At 36.5% G+C, this 27298-nt stretch overlaps 1 protein-coding gene across 5 annotated transcripts in view; it reads right to left on the bottom strand.

Moving 5' to 3' along the window:
- Positions 1-23544, bottom strand: part of LOC149172596 (serine carboxypeptidase 1-like) — a 116319-nt gene extending 92775 nt beyond the window's left edge. For 2 of the 5 annotated variants that reach the window (XM_089424357.1, XM_089424361.1), the window contains exons 1-2: positions 22726-23544; positions 22492-22604 (exon numbers count right to left, since the gene is read on the bottom strand). The gene's annotated coding sequence lies outside the window, so the exon portion shown is untranslated. Of the gene's footprint in view, positions 1-22257; positions 22275-22491; positions 22605-22725 lie in introns of those variants that run through there. The other 3 variants (XM_089424353.1, XM_089424352.1, XM_089424354.1) reach the window with 2 other exon arrangements.
- Positions 23545-27298: the final 3754 nt, after the last annotated feature.

The raw sequence follows: 27298 nt of genomic DNA, 5'->3' as shown, positions 1-27298 counted from the left end.
TATGCGTTGATGTCAAAGTTTCTGAACATTATAGAGCCCTCTAATTATAAAGAAGCTAGTCAATTTGAGGAATGGAGAGCTGCAATGAATGAGGAGATGGAATCCATTCTTAGAAATAATACTTGGGAATTAGTAGAGCTGCCTAAAAACAAAACACCTATAGGAAGTAAATGGCTGTTTAAACCCAAAATTAATGCAGATGGAAGTATAGATAAGTTAAAAGCTAGGTTGGTTGCAAAAGGATATTCACAGCAGGAAGGTATTGATTTTGATGATACTTTTGCACCTGTAGCAAAGATAAATATAATCAGATTACTTATTGCTTTAGCTACTAAATGTAATTGGGAATTACATCAACTAGATGTTAAATCTGCATTTTTAAATGGTGATTTAAAAGAAGAAATTTACTTAGTACAGCCAGAAGGATTTGTAAAGCAGGGGCAGGAACAACTTGTATGTAGGTTGAAAAAGGCTTTATATGGTTTAAAGCAAGCTCCCAGGTCTTGGTATGAAAAGGTTGATTCTTTCTTTATAGAGCATGGTTTCCATAGAAGCTTAAATGACCCAAATTTGTATACCAAGTACAATGATCAAGGGAAGATTATTTTGATTTCTCTATATGTGGATGATATGATTCTAACAGGAAATGCAGATGACTTAATTAGAGGAATCAAAAGGCTCATGGCACAAGTCTTTGAAATGAAAAATCTCGGAAGCCTTAACTATTGTCTGGGATTAGAAGTATTCAGAGATACTGGGCAAACTTTTCTTACCCAAGGGAAGTATGCTAGAAATCTGTTGGAAAAGTTTGGGATGGATCGGTGTAGATCAGCAGCGACACCTTTGCAGCAAAATCTGAAATTGAGCAGTGACGATGGCACTAAGGAGGTAGATGCCACAATGTACAGACAACTGGTTGGCAGCCTAATATATCTTACAACAACCAGACCTGACTTGGCATACTCAGTTAGTGTGTTGAGCCAATTCATGTCGAAACCACGTGAAAGTCACTGGACAACAGCAAAAAGCGTGTTGAGGTATCTTTATGGTACTGTTCATTTTGGTATTTTATACACTGATGTATCTGATGTTACTTTAGCAGGTTTTTCAGACTCAGACTGGGCAGGTAACCTGGATGATCGGAGGTCCATCACAGGTTATGCATTCAACATAGGTTCTGGGGTCATAGCATGGAGCAGCAAGAAACAGAGTACTATAGCTTTGTCGTCATGTGAAGCTGAGTATCAAGCATTGTGTGCAGCAACATGTGAAGCGATCTGGTTGAGGAGACTTCTCAAAGATGCAGGGAAAGAACAGAAGCAACCCACTTCTATCAAAAGCGACAACCAGAGCACCATCAAATTAGCATACAATCCAGTGTTTCACAAAAACACCAAACATATAGACACTCAGTTCCATTTTGTTAGAGAGAAAATACAGTCAAAAGAAATTGTTGTTGAATATTGTAAAACTTGTGACAATGTGGCAGATATTTTTACAAAGCCTCTTGCACGAGTGAAATTTGAATTGTTTAGAAAGATGCTAGGAGTCCAGGAGAACCCTTTCTCCATTAAGGGGGGGAGTTGAGAATAATTAATATTATTTTGATATTAATGGAGAAAATAGTTACATTGTTGTAACTTTCTCCCTAGTTTAGGATTAGTTCCTATAGTTATGGGGTTTGGGTGCAACTTCCTATTTCCTAGTATTGTATTTAATGATGTAATCTTTGATTGATTGAAGAATAGAGTGGACGAGAGTGATCTCTCAAGTTTTGTGAGTGTAGACCTCAGGTGCAGGCCACACCTGAGAGCTACATCTCTTTCTTTTCAATTCTGTTCACATTTTATCTCTAGATAATGTGGAATTGGTCAATCAGGGTTTAGATTCATCAATTGAAGCAATGGAGGTAGATGTTAACTAATTTCAAAGTACTTTTGAGTTTTTAAGGTAGAATTTATATTATTGGAATTGTGTAGAAGCCAAGTTTTTTAACTTTTATTTTAAATGTTTTAAAATAGACTATTATATATTTTTGCTATAAATTTTATTAATTTTTTATTTAATATAAATTTTATAAATTTAGGATCAGATTAGTAAGGGTGGAGAAATTTGTTATCTTTCACTCGAAGATTGAGTTAGCAGAGGTGAATGATGTTCCTTAACGTCTTGCCATTGAATGTTTCATCTCCGATTGTCGTCTCTCCACATGAAAACTTGTCACCTCTCTCTTTGGTTGTTATCTCAGGTTAAAGTTTTTTATCGGTTTGCAATTGTTATTCCAGAATGGACATTAGCATGATGACATGACCGTTTTGGTGTTAGCTTGATTTTCTCTCCATACTTTTCGAAGGTCTTTTCTTTTGTTTCAGCTCCTCACACTCACTATTACCTTTAACTGAAAGGCAACAAGCATATCCCCCTTTCGTTCAAAGGTTAGGGAAATAGTTACTTGTTATGCAGTCTACTTCTCTTGTTTTCTTATCACCATCACTAGCTCTGTAATTCTTCAAGGCACTGGTAGATATCGCCAATAGCTGAGGAAATTTTGTTATGTGCTCATAGTTTAATACCTTATTGTCTAGTTTGTATTTTAATGGGATTTGGGTACACCTAGTTGAGGCACTTGCTTCCTCGGTGAGTGTTTTAGTGAGGAATTACTATCAATGTAATACTCTTTCTTATTAATAGAAATTACTTGCAAAATCTTAAAAAAAAATATGTAATTGAAAAACGATAAATATCGTAAATACTATTATTAGATTTATGATAAGACTAAAATGATTAAGAAAATACTTTCGGTAGTAATCACATAAGATAAGATTCTCTTACGTATTTCAAACCATCCAGTGTGGTTCATTGATCCACGTGGATATTGGTGGCCACCCGCCAATTCCACTTAGACCCCTACCATTGTCTCTTTCAATTTTTTAGTTTCCTTAATTGTAGCATAGTGTACTATTTTTAGCAGTTTTTCAGGTCATAAATTTCCGGATCCATTTTGAGGCTCCAAACGACATTTTTTTGGCAATCTACAGCCAGCGACAAAAGGTAGGTCATTTTTTTCATCGTAGTCCTCGAAGAGATCTTTCCAATGGGGTATCATGCTTGTTAAATAGAGATAATATGACCAAGTCACGACCCCGGGAAGTTGGGTGCCCAACTAATCCCAACGGGGCCCATAAACTCTTGGTGTTACATCTTCTCGAGTTAGGGTTTTGGTTGTTTAGGATTTGCTCTTATTATTAAATAATAAAAAGGCCCTTGAGCCTCATTGTAACACAGTTCAGAGGCATGTAGCTGCCACATCTCTCCTCAAAGATAAGCTGCCATCGCCCAAGCTAGTTTATTTCCACTTTTGTTTGCAAGCATATTTCAGTATTTTACATTAATGAAATGAACTATTATTTATGTTGGATCTCTGTATTTATGGCTATCTCAGTGATTTGTTGCATTCTTGTTTAAATTCAGATCATTCATCGTCAAGACAAGATGAAGAGGCAGATCATGGCACCCAATTAAATAGAGAGCAATGTAAAGACCCTTAATAAAGTTAACGGCTATAATAAATGACTAGTTTTTGAAAAATAATATATTAATATGTAACATCAATCATTAGGATCAAATTATATTAAATAAAATCTAATATTAAGTTATGGTTCGATATATAGTTAAATGTTTACAGGGAATTTTTTGAAAAAAACCAAAAACAGGGAATATATTACTTCAACTTATATGTGTGTGTGTATTGTCATTATATAGCGATATATTACAACTTTGTTTACCGACGCCACAAATTTGCCCAAACCACAGTTTTATGCCAGAATCTAGTAAAAAAAATTCAAAACATCAAAATGTTAGAGGGTTTGAATCATTTTTGGATGATGGGAATGGATTCGACACCATCCAAAACCCTTGGGGCACCCAAAATCCTGAAGTTTGATTGCTGTAACCCAAATTTTCAAAAAAAATTGCCGGATTTTGTCATAATCTTGCCAGAATTTCCATTATTTTCCAGGCGATGTTGTAATGTTTAACATTTTGACTGAGTTTAAATAAAATAAAATTTAAAAAATAAAAAACATAAAATTCTCATAATTAAACTAGCTTAGCTTAGATGGATCTACCAAGCTCCGAGAGGGATCAAATCTCTTTTAAGTATAAAAGAGGTTTGTATCTCAAGAGAGATTTGATCCCTCTATACCCTCGGTAAATCCAGAATTAAGATAAATCTAAGAAATCTAGACTGATGTTGAATTATATGCAAAAGGTATATAATAATATTTTGGTAAAAAATATTTTAAAAATTAAAAATTAAAAAAAAAAAAATAATTAATTTAATATTATTGTTTCTAACTATTCTAAAATATAGAAAAAAAACATTGCATTTCATAATATAATATAATCAAATTAAATTAAAAATAAAATAAATACTTTTTTTAAATAGAAAAAAAATGTTGCATTTCATAATATAATATAATCAAATTAAATTAAAAATAAAATAAATATTTTTTTTAAGAAACAGGGTGCGACCCTGGAAGAAGTGTGTTTCATATATCTCATCAATTACATCATGTTTACATATGGTTGTGTCATCACAACGTATCATATCGCATATACGATTAGACCCCGGGTAGAGAGATTATTATTAAACCTTCCCAACCACCTCACTTCTGTATTCGTTGCTTCTGCCTCTAACTTATTAATAATGAGGTGTTCTCTCCCATTGACTTCACACATTTTGAGGTAGGATGAGATTGATCATTGGGTTCGTTGTGGTTTATTCCCATCACCTGAACCGTATTCCAACCTACACGTGAACATTTAAGGAGAAAACCCTGATCTACTTTCCTGTCCTCAACCCTTTGAACACGCTCCTCGGTCTAAGATAATCATGAAATCTTTTAACTAATCTTTGACCATTGCATTGGACTATACAAGATTCTACAATATTCCAACTATAACTATTGGTCCATGGCCCAAGTGTGTGGGGTCTATTCAAAAGTCATCAAAAGCAGTTGACGTGCATTTCCATTGACAATTGAGCCAACAAAGCATCTTAGTCTAACTAAATTTATACACTCCGTTCACATAGAATGTGCCTTCCCTTGTCAATCTTTGTGACAAAGTTCACTTAAGAATGTACAAACTTATTCATTCATCTACAGAGCTGTCCTTCATTCAACCCACAAATAGAATATTCCCAAACTTCTTTATTACTTTCAAGGTTGAATATTGATAATGTATGGTCTAGTTCCCCTAATTGAGGACAATAAATAAAAGCCATCCCCCTATCTAGTTCCCCTAATTGAAGGCAATTAAAATAAAGTAAAGCCCAATGGTGAATATTGAGAATCTATATCTAGTTCCCGTGATTGAGGGCTAAAAGTAAAGCCCCGTGTCCTAGAGAAATAATGTTTGCTACCATGACCTCATGTTTGAGATACTAGTTCTTATAATGATAGAAATAAAGTGTTCTATCATGACCTTGTGTTTGAGGTACTCATTATGATTACAACGTGTTAACGATTTAGGAAGAAGGTACTCCTCATGATGATAACAACAACTAACGCATTTTGAGGAAAAACGTAAAGTTTAATGTATTAATTTATTATTTATATGAATTAGAAATATGATTATATTTTTTATTAAAAAATTACTAAGAGTGGTAAAATTATGGTAATAAATTTAATAGAATAATTGATATTAATATTTATGGGTCTGTTTAATCTAAGGTTTTTTTAAGGTAGCTCTATAATGAATGTTAAATCACTTTTTGATTTCGTTGGAATTTGCTATGAAAGATATAATATTTGAATTTGTCGCTTTAACTATAGTCTTTTAATTTTAAAATGAATGTTATGCCATTCTTTTACTTGACTCGATTTTGTAATAAGTTGTTATGTTACCTTTTCTATCTTCTTATTTTTCTGGGCTTCCTTTGCCCTCAATTAGATGCATGGTTTATTGCTTTATTTTATGGGGCTTTCTATGTTACTTTGCTTCCGAAGGGTTTAATTTTTTCATTAAAGCAAAAAAAAAAAAACTTTTTTATTTATCTTTTAAAGATAATAAAAATTGCATATTTTTTATAGGATTTCATTGTTGAAAATAGCAATAAAAAATGCTAAAAATAGCATTGCTAAAAATAGCATTTCAGGTACTAGTGTTGGAAATAGCAATAAGGAATGATAAAATAGAAATGCTAAAAATAGTATTTTGGGATGGGTTCCAATTTTAGTTAGTCCTTGAACTAAAACTGAGAAGTAAAATTCGAATTTGATCGTAGCTGTTGTTTATAAAATAATTAATTAATTCATCTTGAGTTAATTAGTTGTATAATTCAAACATGAAGTCTATGTGGGGACATGCAACAGTTTCTTTATTGATTGAGGAATTGATCCATCAGTTAAAGAGATAAAGATGAGTTGTAATTAGTTGGCTCAGTTAACTGAGTTAAGTCCAGTGAGATTAGTTCCAACAGTTTTTGGAATTAATTGTGAGTTCAGTTAGTTAATGCTTGCATGCATGTAACTGCTGCTCTCCAGATAACTGAATATTCTCTCATAAATAACGCATGCATGTCAGTTCAGGGAGAGAACCAGTTGAGATCAGAGGAAGGGATAGTGTACTATCAATTGGAGGAATTTTTCCTATATAGGAAACTCATCCATGCACAAAGAATTATCTCCTTTAGGTTTGTGCAGTTATTTCTGAGCCAAGTGAGTAGTGTGAGGTGGGAATTCACACAAGTGGAAGCACTGGACCCCAAGAAAAACTGCGCAAGGAAATAGGAGGCTTGGAGGGCAAAAGAGAAGGCTGTGAGAGCCTTTGACTGTCTATGAGCAGTATTTTTTTGATTGCAGAGAGAGCAGGATAGCTTGAGAGCTGATTCTTTTTGTAATTTGAACATATTTCCACTTCTATGATAATACAAAGATTAGGGTTTTAGGTTGAGGCTTTCCCCGGGTTATTTCTTCGGTGTTATGTGTGATTGATTTCTCATTCTCAGTTATATGTGTTCTCATTGATCTTGCTCATATTCGATTAAGCTTCCGCAAAGTTTGTTGTAGAAGTAGATCTTGTATTTTGCTTTAGTATATTGCATAATCTGTTGATCTACAGTGGGAATTTCGACATGGTATCAAAGCTAATGTGATCAAAGTGAAGAACAATGTACAAGAAGGGAGAAGTTTGAAGTTTGTGGTTCCTGAATATAGAAATCAAGTTCTTATCACATCTCAATTTCACCAATGGCATTTAATGGTTTAAGAATCAAATATGCTCTTGATGGTAGTTCGAATTATATAGCTGGAAGGATCGCATGGAAGCAGTATTAGAGGATAACGGTCTAAAGGACTTCATTGATCAAGAAGTCCCCAAGCTGACTGATGCTACTGAATTGGCGGAATGGAAGAAATTTGTGGCTAGAGCAAGGAGAATCCTTCTGGAGGGAGTTCGAGACCACATTGTCTTGAGCCTCCATAGGAAGGAGACACCGTTTTCAATGTGGAAAACATTGAAAGATCTATATCAGAATAGCAATGATCAGAGGAAGTTGGCGCTAAAAGACAAGCGTCAGAAAATCAAGTGTGAAAAGGGCGACATGATCTCTACATATCTGAACAAGCTCACCACCTAGAGGGATGAGCTTGGAAGTGTAGGGATCACGACCACTGATGATGACATGGTGAGTCTTGCTCTCCTCAGCCTTCCTAAGAGCTGGCATAGCTACCAAGACTCAGTAAATGGAAGAGAGAAACTGCTAGATTGGGAACGACTTTGGTTGGATCTGATGCAAGAGGAGATAAGAAGAAGCACCAGAGATGGTTCTTCATCCAAGGAGGATGAAGAAAACTACGCCTTAGCGAGTAAGGAAAAAAAAAGGAAGGAGAAGGATTCTCATCCCAATTCAAGTTCTTCCTATGGTGGGAAGAAGTTTGACAAATCGAAAGTGCGATGCTTTTGATGAGGTGGGCCATTTTTCTACAAATTGTCCACTGAAGAAATCCAAGATGGGATCCAAGGAAGGATCTGAAGGTGAGGCATTGGCCTCATAGTTCGAGTTGGATTTCACCCTCTTCGCCTGCATGGTTTCATCCATGGTGGGATGTGGTTGGTTTCTTGACAGTAGAGCTTCTTTCCACATGACCGACGACAAGAGTTTGTTTAGTACCTTGGAGGAGAAAGATCTCCAGATATTCATAGCGACAGGTAATGATGAAAAGTATAATGTCTCAGGTGTAGGCACGGTTGTTTTTTAGAGGGAGCATGAAGCTCGCATTACCTTAACCGATGTCAAGTATGTACCAGGACTAAGGAAAAATTTGGTGTCGATCACAATGTTGGAAGATAAAGGCTATGATGTAGTCTTCAGTAAGGGAAAGGTTTTCCTTCGACACATCACCACTAGAAAGGTGAAGCAGATCAGTTCAAGAGTCAAGAACCTGTATGCTCTTGAGGTTCAAGATGCATGCAAAACCTTGAGGAGCAAGGAAACTAATGGAGACTTGGTGGTTGAGAGTGAGAGTACATTACCTCTCAACATGCAGTGCCAGAAGAAGTCTCGGACAATTGTGGAGGCGCCACAATTGGTGAAGCAACTTCAAGAGGTTGTGGAGCAGCCACAACTGGAGAACTCGAGAGGAGACCAAGTGGAGGTGTCTACTCATCCAGAGATCTCCAGTAGGGGGAAATTTCGAGCCAAGTGGGCAGAGGGAGCACATGCATCCATACCTCTAGGTAGGAGGTGGGGTGATGTGGAGTGACAGTCCCAAGAAGGCTGGAATAGGGGCATGATCATTGAGGTACCCAACCTCTTCAATTAGACCTTGCTACGGGAGCCCCAACGAGGAGTAGCAGGACTGGATGAGTGGGTAGAGACAGATGCAGATGGAGTGGCAGAGAGAGTTACAGTGTAGGAATCCCAAGACAGTGCAGAGCTAGCAGGCTGCAACAATGCGAAAGGCACAGGAGTGTTGCACTAGTGCAGGATGGCACAGAGAGGTGTGAAATGGTGCGAGATGCATGGAGTGTTGTAGTAGCTTAGAGGTCACAAAGGGAACACTTGTCAGCGGCAGAGGAAGCTTCAGCATCAGAGGATGTTTCTAGCCCAACAGAGAGGTCAGTTGGGAGTTTTTTTTATTTCTAGAGATGTTGGAGCAATAACACTTGGGAGAAGTGTTGCGTGCAAAACATTCCATAGGTTTAGGATTGGGTTTGAGTTGAATGTCTTTCCTGCTGAGAGGGAGTGTTGAAAATAGCAACAATAAATGCTAAAAATGGCATTGCTATAAATAGCATTTCAGGTACCAGTGTTGGAAATAGCAACAAGGAATGATAAAATAGAAATGCTAAAAATAGCATTTCTATAAATAGAATTTCGGGATGGATTTCAATTTTAGTTAGTCCCTGAACTAAAATTGAAAAGTAAAATTCGAATTTGATCTTAGCAGCTATTTGTAAAATAATTAATTAATTCATCTTGAGTTAATTGGTTGTAGAAAATCAAAATGAAGTTTATGTGGGGACATGCAACAGTTTCTCCATTGATTGAGGGATTTATCCATCAGTTAAAGAGATAAGGATGAGTTGTAATTAGTTGGCTCAGTTAACTGAGTTAAGTCCAGTTAGATTAGTTCCAATAGTTTGTGGAATTAATTGTGAGTTCAATTAGTTAATGCTTGCATGCATGTAACCGTTTCTCTCCAGATAATTGAATATTATCTTTTAAATAACTCATGCATGTCAGTTCAGTCAGAGACCCAGTTGAGATCAGAGGAAGGGACAGTGTACTATCAGTTGGTGGAATTTTTCCTATATATGAAACTCATCCATGCAGAAGGAATTATCTCCTTCAGGTTTGTGCAGTTATTTTTGAGCCAAGTGAGCAGTGTGAGGTGGGAATTCACACAAGTGGAAGCACTAGACTCTAGGAAAAACTGCGCAAGGAAATAGGAGGCTTGGAGGGCAGAGGAGAAGGTTGTGAGAGACTTTGACTATCTATGAGCAGTATTGTTTTGATTGCAAAAAGAGCAGGATAGATTGAGAGTTGATTCTTTTTTTAACTTGAACATATTTCCACTTCTATGATAATACAGAGATTGGGGTTTTAGGTTGAGGCTTTCCCTAGGTTATTTCTTTTGTGTTATGTGTGATTGATTTCTCATTCTCATTTATATGTGTTCTCATTGATCTTGCTCATATTCGATTAAGCTTCCGCAAAGTTTTTTGTAGAAGTAGATCTTGTATTTTGCTTTAGTATATTGCATAATATGTTGATCTACAGTGGGAATTTCTACACTCATGAATCCATAAAAGAATAATCTCTTTTATTAACATTATAGTTTATTGATTATGAGATGAGTATGTTTTTTTTTTGGCTTTCCTTTCACCATAATATATGTAATAAAAATAAAAATTCTTTAATAACATTTCTATATAGTAATTCTTTAACATGCTTTCTATATATATATATATATATATATATATATATATATATATATATATATATATATATAATAGTTCTAATTAATAGTATTGTCTCTTATTGACGCCAAAAGAAAATTATTATTAATATTTCTTCCTAATATATTTATTTATTTAAAATGTCATATTTTATTAAGTATTGGTTAGATTAAAAATAATTTTTTATTTTTTATTTTCGCAAAACAAAACATCAATTTTTTTTTTTTTTTATAATAATGTAACTAATTTATTACTTAAAATGATTTTATTAGTTTGGAATTTTACTTTTTCTTTCTTTTTAAATCAAAATTGAGTGGAGCTTCCCTAATGGGGTGCATGTTCTAAGGAATATGAGGATGGAGGTGGATGGTAGCTACCTAGAAAAGCCTCATGGCATTTAACATTCGGGTGGCGTAGCATCATCTCTGCATGCAAAAGCATGCAGGGTGATAGAAGACAGTATGCACTCCATGTTGACCTAGATTGTCATTGATGTCAATATGGCAATATTATGGATGAGTAAACAATGATGTGAGGCCAAGGAGAAGGAGAAGTAGATTCATGAAGAAACAGGAGCAGCCAAAGAAAAGCCAGAGGAAGAAGCTCAACGGAAGAAGCAAAGAGGAACACACAATGGAAAAAGGCAAGAACTAAGAATCAGAAGAGGAACATGCATCAGGAGGAGAAGCCAGCAGAAGAGCAGTTAACAGAGGAGCCATATCATGCGATATCGGAGGAATAATAGAGCAGAGCTATCAAAGCAGAGAAGAGGTAGTGGAGCGGTATCGGAAGCCACAAGAAAGCCAAGTAAGTGTAAGAGCGGAGGAGTAGAGCTATCGGAAGCCAAAGGAAGAACTATCAGGAGTATCACATATGCCAAGAGTATAACGGAGGAGTACAAAGAGCGGAGGAGTATATATATATATATATATATAGATGCAATATAATAACACGGACCCGAATAGGTTATAGCAACAATCCTTAATATGAAATTGTATCCGCATTAAACAGTTAACTGGTAGATTTGTAACAGTGGCAGCAGTTTTCGGGCGGACGCAAGGCTGTAAGTGGTATTTAGGGCTGATCACCCAATACCATTCATCAACCGACGCGTGGCAGGAGAAGGAGAGAGGAAACCGGCTTATCGGGCAGGTAATCCTCGTGCATATTGCTCACCCGAAATTCATGCAGGCTGTTGGATCCAACGTGGGTTGATTGACGGTGAAGGATCAATGAACGGTTTTGGGTTGATCGGGTTAAGCGTTGACCGTCAGATCGTGAGCATATCAATGGTGGAGGATCACTAAGGAATACTGCTTAATATCATATCATAAGTTATAAAGGGATGGCACATTAAATATGTGATTGCGATATATATATATATATATATATATATATATATATATATATATATATATATATATATATATATATATATATATATATATATATATATATATATAGATGCGATAATAACATGGACATGCGCCTCCATTATAAACCGCCTTAATGTAATATCGCATCCGCTGTGTCGCTAGTCTCAAAGGGTTGTCACCCCCGAAACCTCCGATTGCGATATACAGTTGCGGACCTGATGGTCCTATTATATCACGCCCTAATGATATATCGTGTCCGTCATATCGGGAGTTATGTATCACAGTGTTTAAGCCTTGTCACGTTAAAACTGCGATAGTGATATGCATGCGGACCCGACTACACCAGTGCAATATAATTTAATATATCATCGCATACGTCGCATATTGCAAGCCTCTTGTAAAGCCTTGTCACATTGAAAGCGTCGATTGTGATATATATATATGGACTGGACGGATTTATTAAAAAAATTTAAAATAATATTGTGTCCGGGTATCAGGGAATTGGCTATGTTATGTGCAAATCTGTGGATTGCGATAAAGTTATGGAGGAGCGGACCTGATGAAGTTATAGATGTGAGCGTAATGCATTTGAAGTCAGGCCTTAAGTGTTCGGAGGGTGTTTTTCCATGTATTCCATGTGTATCCTTGCATTCCGATAAATGTGTTGCCTGGGGCTTAAAGTTAAATTAACGCTTCCGATAGTTTAGTGGGCCTGAACCGTTGCGATTGCGGGATTACTATTGTATATTTTATGAATATTATAAAAGGGGGGCCTCTCTGATATTTTCTTTAATATGCAACATTATTGTAATTCGGCCTCTCTTCCGCATTAATGTGTCCTGTAAGAATTTGATGAATCCGAATAGACAGAGGAAGCCATGGATCGGGAAGCTGAAGTGTCAAGCGAGCATAGATGGTCGAGCGAGTGCAGAGGAAGCTAAAGTGACCAGAGGAGGGAAGCCAGAAGGTTGAGCGAGCATTGAGGAAGTCGAAGCTGAAGCAAGCATTGAGGAAGCCGAAGCTCAAGCGAGTGAAAGGGAAGCCAAAGGTTAGGCGTATCAAGATAAGAAAACAAAGAATTGTCTGTATGTTGCTATTGTTGGCGAACTGGTCAAGCCGTAGGTCTAGCAGAACAGAAAAGGGCTGAAGGTCCAGCAGGACAAAAGAAAGACGGAGATCTAGAAAGACAGGAGGTAGTCGAAGGACGAGCAACTCTGTTGATTGTGTTACCCTGTGAAAGACTCATACCTTAGATGAATTAATCAGGTACATTCTGAAGAACTATTTTGTGATATAATAAATAAAGTTTTAATTGACATCGTTTGAAGGGAGCAGTAGCCAGCACTGGCATTGAAGCATATGCGATTTTGTTTCTGGGAAGTAAGAGAACAGTGAGAAGCAGTCACGCCTAAAGCATTTTCTGTGTCTGGTAGAACAGAGGCTTGAAATAGAGAGTTGATTCTTGTGCAGAGCTTAGTGCATCTAATAGTAGACTCACTAAAGCCGTGTGGAGAAATTATCAGAGATCATGTTGGCTATTTGATATCATCATGAGATAACTTTTGCAGACTCTGTGTGGACAGTATGAAGAGTTGTAAAGACTTCTTCATATGAAGGCTGGTTGCCATTGATGCTATAGCATGGAGAATACAGTGAAGCTGTAAATAGACAGAATTTAGTAAAGAGGAGTTTTGGGAGCAGAACATTACTATCAAACATGCCTTGACAAGATTGGGTCGGAGCCCTTGGGGTTGGTGCCTCAGAAGTTGGATGGATTGGTGTCCTTGGAGTTGGTGCTCCTATATCCAAGATTGGTGCCTTGAAAACAGAGGGTTGGTGCCTCAGAAGTTGGAAGGATTGGTGTCTTGGGAGTTGGTGCTCCTAAGTCCAAGGTTGGTGCCTTGACAAAACAGAGTTGGTGCTTTGGAGGTTGGAGCCTCACAAAAGTCCAAGTTGGTGCTTGGAAACAGATTGGAACCATATATATATTGTATCTATTTTATTGCAAAGATTATATTAATAAAAGCATTTATTCTTGTTGTTCTTCTTGTGTTCTGAATATAAATGTTTTAACTCGTAAAATAACAATTGAAAAGAAATACTGATTCACCCCCCCCTCAGTATTTCCAACAATTGGTATCAAAGCCAACACCTTCACTCAAAGCCTAATAGCTTGAAGGTTGATCTTTAGAACAAAAATGGCGAAGTCAAGGAAGAAAGTCTCCAATCCTCCTAAGGATGTGTCTCCCTCTACCACTAAAATAGAAGACAATCAATTTGAGGAGGCTCCATGGTTCAATGGGAAGTTTAATATATGGGAAGCAAGAATGAGGAATTTCTTAAAGAATCAAGACATTGAAATATGGAAATCAATAATTGTTGATAGCATGATGGATGGAGAATCCAAGGAGTACAATGAAAAAGCAATGAAGGCAATCTTGAATGGGCTACCTGATTCTATAAAGAACAATTTAGGAAAATATTCATCAGCAAAGGGTATATGGGACAAACTTCATGACCTTCACTCAAAAGGAGCATTCACCATGACCATCAGTCAAGAAGGAAATCCAGAAATCATCATAGAAGCTGAAAATGAGAATGATGATATCAAGGCTAAAGAAGATCTAGAAGATGAAGAGGATGAAAAAGATTTTGTAGAATATCTCCTCTTTCAACTTACAAATTCCATGGAAGAGATTATCAATTTGAAAAAGGAAAACAAGGAACTTAAGAAGAAAGCACTAACTAGTGACCAAGACCAAACATGGAAGAAAGTTGACCTTGTCCAGCTTCAAGTACAAGAAAGGGATGAAGAGCTTTCCAAGCTTAAAAAGGAATTTCATCAAAGCAAAAGAAAGCAGTATGAACAAGTCATATCCATGACAAATCAATTGGATAAAGCAAAGAAACGGGAAGACACCTTGTCAAGTCAACTTGAACAAAGGCACAAGAGCTTGAACAAACTTGAAGAAGAGATTGGTCAGTACAAGGTAGAGGTCTCCTCTCTCAAATCTCAACTACAAGAAGCAAGAAAGTTAGCACAAGGAGCTGAGAAGACAACGGAAGCATTGGAAATCATAGAAGAACAGGTTGATGAAGCAGAAAAGGAGAGAAACACCATGATATGTCAACTAAAAGTAAAGGATGAAGAAATTTTCAAATTAAAATCTAACATCAAACTTCTCAAGGCCGAAACATGTAAAGCTACAGGGATCAAGGAAGAAAAGGAGAGCAGCCTGGCAAAGGAAAATGAAGAAATCTTCAAAATGAAGTCAGATATCATCTCCCTTAAAATAGAAGGAAATGAAGTTGCTCATATCAAGGAAGAAACTAAGAAACAACTTACTAAGAAGAATAATGAGTGTGAAAGATTGGAAGAAGAGATTGTCTTCCTCAGGAAAAAGGTTGAAGGGATGAACAAGACCTTGAAGAGCTATCAAGTCTTGGATGACGTGATTAGCCATCAAAGATGTCCATTTGATAAATCAGGTCTCGGGTATGCAGTTTAATCCTCAAACAAGAATGATAATGCTTCAAACAAAAGGGATGTGAAGAAGCCAGAAAGAAATGGTGATGCTCCCAGTTCCAGCAAAGGCAAGGAGAAAAATCAAGGCAACAATGGAAGAAATCCCGCTCCAAGAAGAAATGTAGATAATGTCAAGGATGCTAGAAGCAATGGTTATCATCAAAGGATCTCAAGATAGAAAGACTTCAGAAGTACATCAAGGAAATCTCCATCTCCCAAGTACCAAAGTTTATTTCTTGGTTATTGTTATTCTTGTACAAACTTTGGTCACATGGAAAAAGATTGTAAAGCATATCATAAATATAGATGTTATGGTCCCCAACCATATCATAAAGATAGATATTATGGTCCCCAACAATCTCCAAGGAATAATTTTGCAGGAAGAAATCATGAATTCTTATTCACGAACAATGTAGAATGCTTCAAGTGTCATAACATTGGTCATATGGCATGTGATTGTAACTTAACTTGGGCTCTTACACAAGCTAGAACCATGCAAAAGAAGAAAGTTACACAAGTATGGAGAAGGAAGCAAATACAATCCGAAAGTCCCTTGAACTCTCCAGCCAACAACACATGTTATTGGCCTGATTTTTGACAATCTAAGCATTTGATGGGAAGACTCTGCCAAAAGAGATGATGCATACAGTTAGGGGGAGCCTATGATTCTTGATCATTATTGCAGAAGCTATTCGTGAAAGGGTCCTTATGAAATCCTTATTGAGTTATATTAACAATCATTCTTTGATAAAGATCATCTCTCAGGAGCACCCCATTGAAGAATTGATCTCTTAACTATTCTTTGAACTGTTGCTGAAGATGTTTTCCACTTGATCACTAAGTAGTAATTGGAGCAACAGAGAAGGTCATCTAATACTAGAGAAATAGGGAAAATAACTATGGCTTTGATATTACAGATGTTAAATGTTTCGACTCAGGGATTTGATGTGAGAACATGTAGATTAAGGACACAAATAGAGGCAACCTTCAAACAACAGATACATCTGGGAATGAAGCATGAAGCAAGAGCAATTGGCAGCATCTAACAAAACTGAAGCATTGCAAAAAGATGCCAATCAGTAAAAAGAATTTAAAAGATAGTCACATATTGGATATCAAAATCTACTTGTGGAGATAACTTGCAGATATCTTTCTTTAAGAACACAAGGAAAAGATGGCTTATCAAAAGACTATAGAAAGGAGAATGTTGTGCAGTCGAATATAGCTCAGTAACTTAAGGAGAAGCACAGAAATACAAAGGAACTCTGATCTAAAGAGAGATAGCAAGAAAGACAATTTCAGTGGCATTTTCTCTTGATTCGGACTATGAAGGCCTCTTAATTTTGATTGTGGAGACAACAGAATATGGATTGAAGCATAAAAACCTGGACTTGATCATTTGGTGTGTGTCTATTTGCAATCTGTTTGAAAGCATTGAAGTGGAGCATCCTTAAGCATTGTTGAAGCCATGATAAAGTAGTTTTGAGACATGAAGAGGGGATAATGTGCTAATTGATGATAAAGCATCAATTCCTCTATCTTGAGTAAAAAGAAAATCACTATTATAGGGGGAGTAATAGACCCATGAAGATCTACTATTCATGAAGAAGAGTAGCAGTTCGACAGGGGGAATCCGTGAGCACTCCTTTTCCATTGATGTCAAAGGGGGAGAGAAGAAGAATATTGCCATCAATAACAAAGGGGGAGATTGTTGACCTAGATTGTCATTGATGTCAATATGGAAATATTTTGGATGAGTAAACAATGATGTGAGGCCAAGGAGAAGGAGAAGCAGATTCATGAAGAAACAGGAGCAACCAAAGAAAAGCCAGAGGAAGAAGTTCAACAGAATAAGCAAAGAGGAACACACAGTGGAAAAAGGCAAGAACTAAGGATCAGAAGAGGAACACGCATTAGGAGGAGAAGCCATCGGAAGAGCAGTTAACAAAGAAGCCATATCATGCGATATCGGAGGAATAACAGAGCAGAGCTATCAAAGCAAGAAGAGGTAGTGGAGCGGTATCGGAAGCCATAGGAAAGCCAAGTAAGTGTAAGAGTAGAGGAGTAGAGCTATCGGAAGCCAAAGGAAGAACTATCGGGAGTATCACATATGCCAAGAGTATAACAGAGGAGTACAAAGAGTGGAGGAGTATATATATATATATATATATATATATATAGATGCGATATAATAGCACGGACTCGAACAGGTTATAGCAACAATCCTCAATATGACATCGTATCCGCGTTCAACAGTTAACTGGCATTTTGTAACAGTGGCAACAGTTTTTAGGCGGACTCAAGGTTGTAAGTGGTATTTAGGGCTGATCACCCGATACCATTCATTGACCGACGTGTGGCAAAATAAGAAGAGAGGAAACCGCCTTATTGGGCAGGTAATCCTCGTGCATATTGCTCACCTAAAATTCATGCAGGCCGTTGGATCCAACGTGGGTTGATCGACGACGAAGGATCAACGGACGGTTTTGGGTTGATCAGGTTAAGTGTTGACCGTCGGATCGTGAGCAGATTAACGGTGGAGGATTGCTAAGGAATACCGCTTAATATCATATCATAAGTTATAAAGGGATGGCACATTAAATATGCGATTGCGATATATATATATATATATATATATATATATATATATATATATATATATATATATATATATATATATATATATATATATATGCGATAATAAGCAGCTCCATTATAAACCGCCTTAATGTATTATCGCATCCGCTGTGTCGCTAGTCTCAAAGGGCTGTCACCCCTGAAACCTCCGATTGGGATATACAATTGCAAACCCGATGGTCCTATTATATCGTGCCCTAATGATAGATTGTGTCTGTCATATGGGGAGTTATGTATCGCAGTGTTTAAGCCTTGTCACGTTAAAACTGCGATAGCAATATGCATGCGGACCCGACTACACCATTGCAATATAGTTTAATATATCATCACATCCGTCTTATATCACAAGCCTCTTGTAAAGCCTTGTCACATTGAAAGCGCCGATTGCGATATATATATATATATATATATATATATATATATATATATATATATATATATATATATATATATATATATATATCTATATGGACCCGATGGAGTTATTAAAACAGTTTAAAATAATATCGCATCTGGGTATCAGGGAATGGCTATGTTATGTGCGAATCTACTGATTGCGATAAAGTTGTGGAGGAGTGGACCCGATGAAGTTATAGATGCGGGCGTAATGCATTTGAAGTCCAGCCTTAAGTGTTTAAGGGTGTTTTTCCGTGTATTCCATGTATATCCCTGTATTCCGATAAATGTTTTTCCAGGGACTTAAAGTTAAATTAGCGCTTCTGATAGTTTAGTGGGCCTGAACCGTTGTGATTGCGGGATTACAATTGTATATTTTATGAATATTATAAAAGGGGGGCCTCTCTGATATTTTCTTTAATATGCAACATTATTGTAATTCGGCCTCTCTTCCGCATTAACATGTCCTATAAGAGTTTGATGAATCCGAATAGACAGAGGAAGCTATGGATCGGGAAGCCAAAGTGTCAAGCGAGCATAGATGGTAGAGCGAGCGCAGAGGACGCTAAAGCGACCAGAGGATGGAAGCTAGAAGGTCGAGCGATCGTTGAGGAAGCCGAAGCTCAAGCAAGTGAAAGGGAAGCCAAAGGTCAGGCGTATCAAGATAAGAAAACAGAGAATTGTCTGTATGTTGTTGTTGTTGGCGAACTGGTCAAGCTGTAGGTCCAGCAGAACAGAAAAGGGCCGAAGGTCCAGCAGGACAAAAGGAAGACAAAGGTCCAGCAGGATAGGAGGTAGTCAAAGGACGAGCAACTCTGTTGATCATGTTACCCTATGAAAGACTCAGACCTGAGATGAATTAATCACGTACATTCTGAAGAACTATTCTGTGATATAAAAAATAAATTTTTATTTGACATCGTTTGAAGGGAGCAGTAGCCAGCACTAGCATTGAAGCATATGTGATTTTGTTTTTGGGAAGTAAGAGAACAGTGAGAAGCAATTACGCCTGAATCATTTTCTGTGACTGGTAGAACAAAGGCTTGAAACAGAGAGTTGGTTCTTGTGCAAAGCTTAGTGCAGCTAATAGTAGACTCACTAAAGCTATGTGGAGACATTATCATAGATCATGTTGGCTATTTGATATCATCATGAGATAACTTTTGCTGACTCTGTTTGGACAATATGAAGAGTTGTAAATACTTCTTCATATGAAGATTGGTTTCCATTGATGCTGTAGCATGAGGACTACAGTGAAGCTGTAAATAGAAAAAATTCAGTAAAGAAGAGTTTTGGGAGCAGAACATTACTATCAAACATGCCTTTACAAGACTGGGTCAGAGCCCTTGGGGTTGGTGCCTCAAAATTTGTTAGGATTGGTGTCCTTGAAGTTGGTGCTCCTATATCCAAGGTTGGTGCCTTGACAGCAGAGGGTTGGAGCCCTTGAGGTTGGTTCCTCAGAACTAGAAGGATTGGTGTCTTGGGAGTTGGTGCTCCTAAGTCCAAGGTTGGTGCCTTGACAAAACAGAGTTGGTGCTCTAGAGGTTGGAGCCTCACAAAAGTCCAAGTTGGTGCTTGGCAACATATTGGAACCATATATATATTGTATCTATTTTATTGCAAAGATTATATTAATAAAATCATTTATTCTTGTTGTTCATCTTGTGTTCTAAATATAAATGTTTTAATTGGTAAAATAAAAATTGAAAAGAAATACTGATTCACCCCCACTCTCAACATTTCCAACACTCCATGGGTTATTTAATGGTTGTCCCGGTATCGATTGGAGCTCTCGTACTTTGGTACAATGGTGATTTTGGTTGCTGGTCTAGGCAGTTTCTGCTTGGTATGTGATGCGTCGGGGAAAGAGCTTGTTGTGTTGTGGGTGAGCAGGAGGTGATGGGATCTGGTACCAATCGATGGCATGTTCTCGGGGTGATAGTTGAACTTGTTGGCTAGGGTGGTAGAGTGGGAGAATCGCTGGTCCTAACACTTCTCATTTAGAATACATGGATAGGTCGACGATGTAGATCACTCGAAGCTCTCACATTTTGATACAATGGTGATTTTGGTTGTTGGTCTAGGAAGTTTCTATTTGATATGGGACGGGTCGGGGCAAGATCTTGTTCTGTTGTGTGCGAGAAGGAGGTGGTGGGCTCTGGTACCAGTTGACGGCATGTTCTTGGTGTGATAGTTGAACATGCTGGCTAAGGTGGTAGAGGGGGAGAATTGCTAGCCCTAACACTTCTCATTTTGGATCCAGGGATAGGTCATCGATGTAGATCACTTGTGGTAATTACCATCCAGAGATTGGCCGACACCTTTGTTAGCTTGACAATTGAATATGATCTTGTGTTTCAAGCCATCCTCGCTTATGTTGAGGTAATTTCCTATGTCTAGTCTCTTTGGTTGTGTTTTACTATTTCAGAGGTTTGTGGTGGTTGTTTCATAGTTCAGGCATGCTCGTTAGGGGTCGAGGGCTTGGTTGAATGTAATTGGGCATGTGTGATATATTTCTGTGGTGTGTGGGTTCTGGTTTGGAGGTGAAAAGAGGCTGAGCAATGCAATTCCACCCCACTATGCCCTCACTCTAGTTAGATTTTCCCTCTGGTATGTGTTGGTGAACCCCTCTGGCTTCTAAGGGGGGTGGGTTATGAAGGAGCTACCATTGGGTTGATGGGTTCTGAGTTTGTTGGTTCTTTACTTGTGTTGTAGCTTTCGGTAGTGCTATGAGCCCTTGGTTTGGCTGACAGAACATTGGCTATGCAAACCTTTTAGGGAGCGAGATATGCTTTGCCAACTGGGCTGTGTGAGGAGAGAAGTGGGTTGGAGGGGCTAATTGAATGGCCATAAAGTTTGGGAGCGAGGCTTGGGTGAACCAACGAACCTTGACCCTACATTGTCTCCAGGTTCAGTCGAATTGCCTACCCCCTTGGAGCTTTTCTACAACCAGCTCAAGCAAATTACAACCCTTTTAGAGCAAGTCATACATGATCGACATAAAGAAATGAATGCCATAATTGAGTTCATGAATGTTCTACAAAGTCATCAATGGAGAATCCAAGATAGTCAAGACATTTTGGTGCAAAGGCAAAGAAGATTGATGGATAAATTGGAAAGGCTGGAAACTCAACTTGCACATATGGAGACTCATGTCCATTGCTTTTTCAACCCACCTTCCTCGCATGGTATTGTGTCAGAGAAACTTGTTGTGGTTAACTCTTCAGACCCTTGATGGTAATGAGTTGTTTCTTGGTCTTATATGTCTATTGGTCTTTCTATTTTTGGATGCACTGGACTCTTTTTTTATGTTTTGGTAACTTTCTTCTAACCAAAAAATTTGTTAGGAGTGAGGCTGGAAGAATTTTGCGGAGCTCATGTAACCAATGATGTAATATTTTTTTGAACTAATAGAAGCACTTAGACTTACAAAAAAAATAAAAAATTTGAGTGGAGCTACTACCAATAGTTAGTAAGTCAATATTAGCAATAACCTCTGACTTGAAAAGGCCACACATGTTCTTCTTACTAGGGACGACGACACTTCGAGCCACATCAGAACTAATCAATATTAATTTATAGGTATGTACAAACTCTACCCCTCTAATTTTGAACATATAATCTCTTAAAAAACATACTCTTAACCATTAACCCTATTCAGATTAAATTACACTAAAATTTTAATGTAAAGCAAATCTTTACCTAACATCAAAACCTTGGCCTAATTTCCATGTCCCAAACTATATCATCAAAAATAATATTTTACAAAAACATAAAAATCATTACATATTAAAAAAAAATTAGATCTTTAAAAAACGCTTTTGAGAGGCTCACAACATTGGCTTCAAAATCTACCTTTCAGGGGAGCCAACTTATCTGAGAAATAACGATAAAAATACTGTGGTCAAAAGCAAATTGGTACCAGGCCGGGAGCCAAATTTCTTGCAATATTAAACTTTGGATTTCCAACACTGCAGTAGATTTCTGAGTTATAAATAAATAATTTTTTGCCTTTCCGAGTACAGTAAGATTACAGACCTATATATCGCCTTCACAGAAACTGAAATTTAGTTCAGTACAACATCTTACCTTTGAAATAGGAAGCTTTTAAGGTTGAACTTTGAATTTAGAAAATTCCTTCCAGTTTCTGCATTAAATATGAAGATTTCAACCCTCCGAATTTAGAAAAGTCCTCCAAATTCCTGCACTAAATACGAATTTTTAGCTACCCTGGAACGAGCTATGAAAATCTGCATAAAGTCTTATCAACATCAATACTTCTTTTTCCTGCTCCAAGAAACGATAACAGTACAAACTTCTTACCTCTGAATTCAGATCTTATAGGCAGATTCTAACTTTGGCTGAATTTTCGACTTTGACTATAGAAAACCAAAATTCCTCTCCTGTAAAAACTTCGAAATTTCGACTCCCGTTAAAGCAGCGACGATAATATAATATACTAAAAGTCGTCAAACTGCAGTAATTCTGCAGGTTAAAGAGTGTTTTTTTTCTGACAGGCAGAAGCGCTGAATAATATCTTCTCGAAAGTAGTTATCACTCAACTCTGTGAAATGCTTAAATTATTGTCCAGACATCCAATAGAACAGTAGAATAAAGCGATTTCTGGTAATATTCTTCACTGTCAGTAGGCCCGCCTGCCGCAGCGCACAATATTTAGCTGTTGTATTCCAGCTCGTTTCTGCGCGCTTAAAGATTTTAAAGAACTAAATCTTTACAGAAAAATAATTATGAAGAAGATTCTTTGGACACATAAAGGCGATTCTGCTTAAAAAAAAGCCTGAGTTTATGTTTGAAATTCCAATAGAGTGGACCAGCAAACAGTTGAGAAGGCCAGAGTCCAGATTACTTCGATATTATGCTCAAAACGACGAATACACTGCCGGTTGCGCTTAAAATGACGAAAACAAAAAGAAGGTGAGAGATTGAGCAGGGAGCGAATTCCGGTACATCACCGGTTTTATGAAAACCTTTACAGATCACTCGATTCTCGTACGAAAATGCTCATCACGAAGCTAGGAAACGATAAAAATGCCTAATTGGTCTGTATGAATGGCGGAGGATTGCTTGATTTGTGCCCAGAGATTGTCTTTACAGAGCTTTAATTTAGTCATGAGGCTGAAGAGCGTGGTCTCATATTGGCCATATAACCGCCCCCATGACTCTTGAAGTATCGGGTTCGGTAACGACGTTAACTCACGAGTCACGCCAAAAGGTAAGTCTTGTGGGGCTCTACATGAATATATTTTTTTATAAATGGATTTTCTTTGCTGGAATATGAAAAATAAAATAAATATTTACGTTGAAAATGTATTGCAATTATTTTAAAATATATTGGTTAATTAAATTAGAAAATTATATATATATATGTTATAGTCAAATTTATTTTAAAATTTTAATTTAATTATGAATGATTATTAGATAAATGGTAAAGATTTAATGGGCATAGAATATGTTAGAATATTTATATCAATATACACAAATCAATTGTTACAATTTATTTCCAAGTTAGTTATGTTTTGTTTTGTTTTTTTTTTAAATTTATCTCGAATTAATTAATTAAAAAAAATGTCATATTAACATGTATTATATGATAGTTTTTTTTTTTGAAATTTAAGGATATTTTTAACAATTTAGTATTTTTCCAACAAACCATGGAGATTTCTAAGAACATGAGCCTTCTTCCAAGAGGTTTGCACACATCAAGAATGAGTTCTTCTCGCTATGTGGATCGATCCGATGACTTCCAGAGTAATGGCATTTCAAGTGAATAGGAGCAAGATCAAGAACAAGAGTGGGTCGAAGAAGACAAATCTGGCGTTTGCGTTACCATTCGCTATTCTCTTGTTGGCTCAAAGGAAATGAGGTGCGTCAGGTTCAGCAAGTTTTATGCAGTTTTCCTTCCTTTTGAAAACACAAATGGGCAATGGATTTTGTCTAAAGTTTTTGATAGTGGGGTCTGCCAAAACCTCATCCTGAAGAAGGCGTTGACAATACCAGCAGTTCCATGCTAGATTCACACTCAATGTATAACATGCATAAGTGATCAAGATCCACGTCTTATTGCATGACGGTGGGTTCTCTTTTATCAGATCCTAACCCAGGTAAAGCTTCAAGCTTGTATTTGGATAGAAGTTGGATTGGAACGACAAGCTCTTAATCAAATACGCTCCAAATCTACATTTCGAGCTTTTTGCTGGATACCTACATGCATCAAGGATCCAAATCATCTTGCATGACGGAGAGCCCCTCCTCTCATTAAAAAACCCAGATCTATCGCTTAGGTCCAGATCCAAATGAGAGACAAGTAGAAGGGAGATCATAGGGCACAGATCCAGATGCGGAGGAGTTGTATAAGATTTTATCAAAACCATTACTGGAAAATCGATCTTGCTAAGGGTTCGGGGAACGAATCTAATGACAGATCTGAAGTAGAGTGCCCAAAATATCACAGGTATTCCCACTTCATTACAAACTTTGAATTTTCCAGGAAAAGTGCTGTAGGATGTGGTCCATATGAAAGATTATGGTATTCAAAGGAATTCTTCCATCATCTTGAATTTATGACTGCAAGGTGGTGCCCCAAGAGCGAGCTTTCCACCTGGATCATCTTCGGTTAGTAGGGGTCCAACCTCGTTCAAGGATGCATTGAGAGGGAACACCGCCACACAGGAAAAACAAAACTCAGACCTGACAATCCTAGGTCCATACATTATAGGGAAGATGGAGAAAGCCCCAAATCTGTCCATAGAATTACCAGAAGTAAGTGGTATTTTCACTAATTTGCAAGCAAAATCTATCATATGTCGATTTAATGGTTTCTGGACCAAATCTGAAGATCTAAATGAGTGGATCTACCTCAATTGGACCAGAGATTGTGATATTTATCTATGTGCAAAAGGTTTTTTTGTGGTTCAATTTGATAACCAGAAAGACTTTGATTATGTCATAAATGAAGGACCATGGTTTTGGGGAAGGGCAGGTCTCTTTGTAATCCCATGGTTTCCTAGTTTTGATGCCAACTCAATGGTGGTTACAAAGATGTCGGTTTGGGTAAGACTACATAATCTTCCACTTCCCTTTTGACACCACCAAGGCCTTGAAGGCATTGGGAACTCTTTGGGAAGGTTCCTAAAGATGGATTGGGAAAGAATGGCCAAATGTATCTTCACTTTTGCACACATATGTGTGGAGATGGATTTAAGAAAAGCCCTTTCGATTGCATTCACCTAACACATCAAGAATTCAAATGGACGCAATGGTTAGATTTTGGAAACATTGCCTTTAGATACCAGATTTTCCATCAAACAGGGCACTTGCAGAACACATGCAAACAAGAAAAGAAAAGGACAAAGAAAAGACCGCAAAAGCAAAAAGGATGGAAATTCCCAGACCCTCCTTCTTCAGATGATGAGGATGAAGAAATGGATGAGACCCAACAACATCCAAAGACACAAAATCAACAAGGTTCTCAAAAGGAGGGAGAAGAGAAGTAGAAGGATCAGAACAAACAGGTAGAGATTCCCAATAACTCAGTAGTGGTTTCAATCCATGAGAACCAATAACTTAGTAGTGGTTTCAATCCATGAGAACCAACACGAGGACAAGAGCAACAATCAAGGCTTAGGTGGAACAAAATGATCTCATGTTTATGAGAGCTCAGATTTAGATAAAGAAGCCCCAAACACTTGAAATAATGGGTTGGCAATTATTTCAACTACTCCATCAATTTTTTTTGTAGCCTAACTACTATGAGTGCTTAAAGCACATACACTAATCTCCAGGATTGTATGCATTTGTGAATATCCTCAATGTAGCTTTTTATTTTTATAAATAGAAAGTTGTTTATTTTTCCTCTGAATAAAACGTGTCATCTTGAGTACGTGGTATTGCTATGCCATGGTATTGGCCCATGGTATTGTAATAAAAGCTATTTACAAATTAAATTTTATTATGGTAATGTGAGGATGAATCTCCATGATTAAGAATATTGTTCAACATATATATATATATATATATATATATATATATATAACAATTATTTAATCCGAATAATATGAGACATACGTGAAATACACATTTAAATGCTTATTATAAATTGATGCCTATAAATAAAAAAACATTTAAAATAAAAAATTTCAAGCTTATTATTTTATATAAATACTAATTTTTAAAAATTTAAAATACAAACTGTTACACTTATTATCTTATTATTTTATAAAAATACTCATTTAAAAAAATTAAAATACAAATTGTCACACTTATTATCTTATATGGATAATAAATATATATATATTTTTTTAATTTTATAATAAAAAATTGTCACATTTATTAACTTATTATCTTATATAGAAATAAAATCTAAAATTTTAATATTTTTAAAGCAATATAAAAGAAAATAATTATTCAAAACTTATTATAATATATAATTTTAAAATTAACAACCATTCAACATATTTTATTATATCTATAAAAATTAGTCTCTTTTTTTAACTGGAAAATATTATAAAAATATATTTGATACACAAATACAGAACAACTCATATTAACATATTTAATACACAAATGCAAAACATCTCACATTAAAACTAACAAAATTGTTTCAAATTTTTATAAAAAAGTTATTTACAATTTAAAAAGTTGCGATAAAATATATCGCTTGATCAAACAATTTCACAGTAAAATATTGAAAATGTGATATAATGAAATACTCAAAATACACCTAAAATAAGTAACATTAAAAATAACAATCTTTCCAAAACTATTTCAAAATACAATACAAGTTATTTACAGTTTAACTATTTCCAATTCTAATAAAAAAGTTATTTACAATTTAACTATTTCCAATTCTAATAAAAGTTTAAGAAAAAAATGGAGT

This window comes from Pinus tabuliformis, chromosome 4_2, assembly GCF_031772625.1.
Source record: "Pinus tabuliformis cultivar Carrire ecotype Pingquan chromosome 4_2, CPIR1, whole genome shotgun sequence".
Classification (NCBI taxonomy): Eukaryota; Viridiplantae; Streptophyta; class Pinopsida; order Pinales; family Pinaceae; genus Pinus; species Pinus tabuliformis.
The sequence above is the reverse complement of the archived record's forward strand: the minus strand, read 5'-3'. Positions and strand labels throughout refer to the sequence as shown.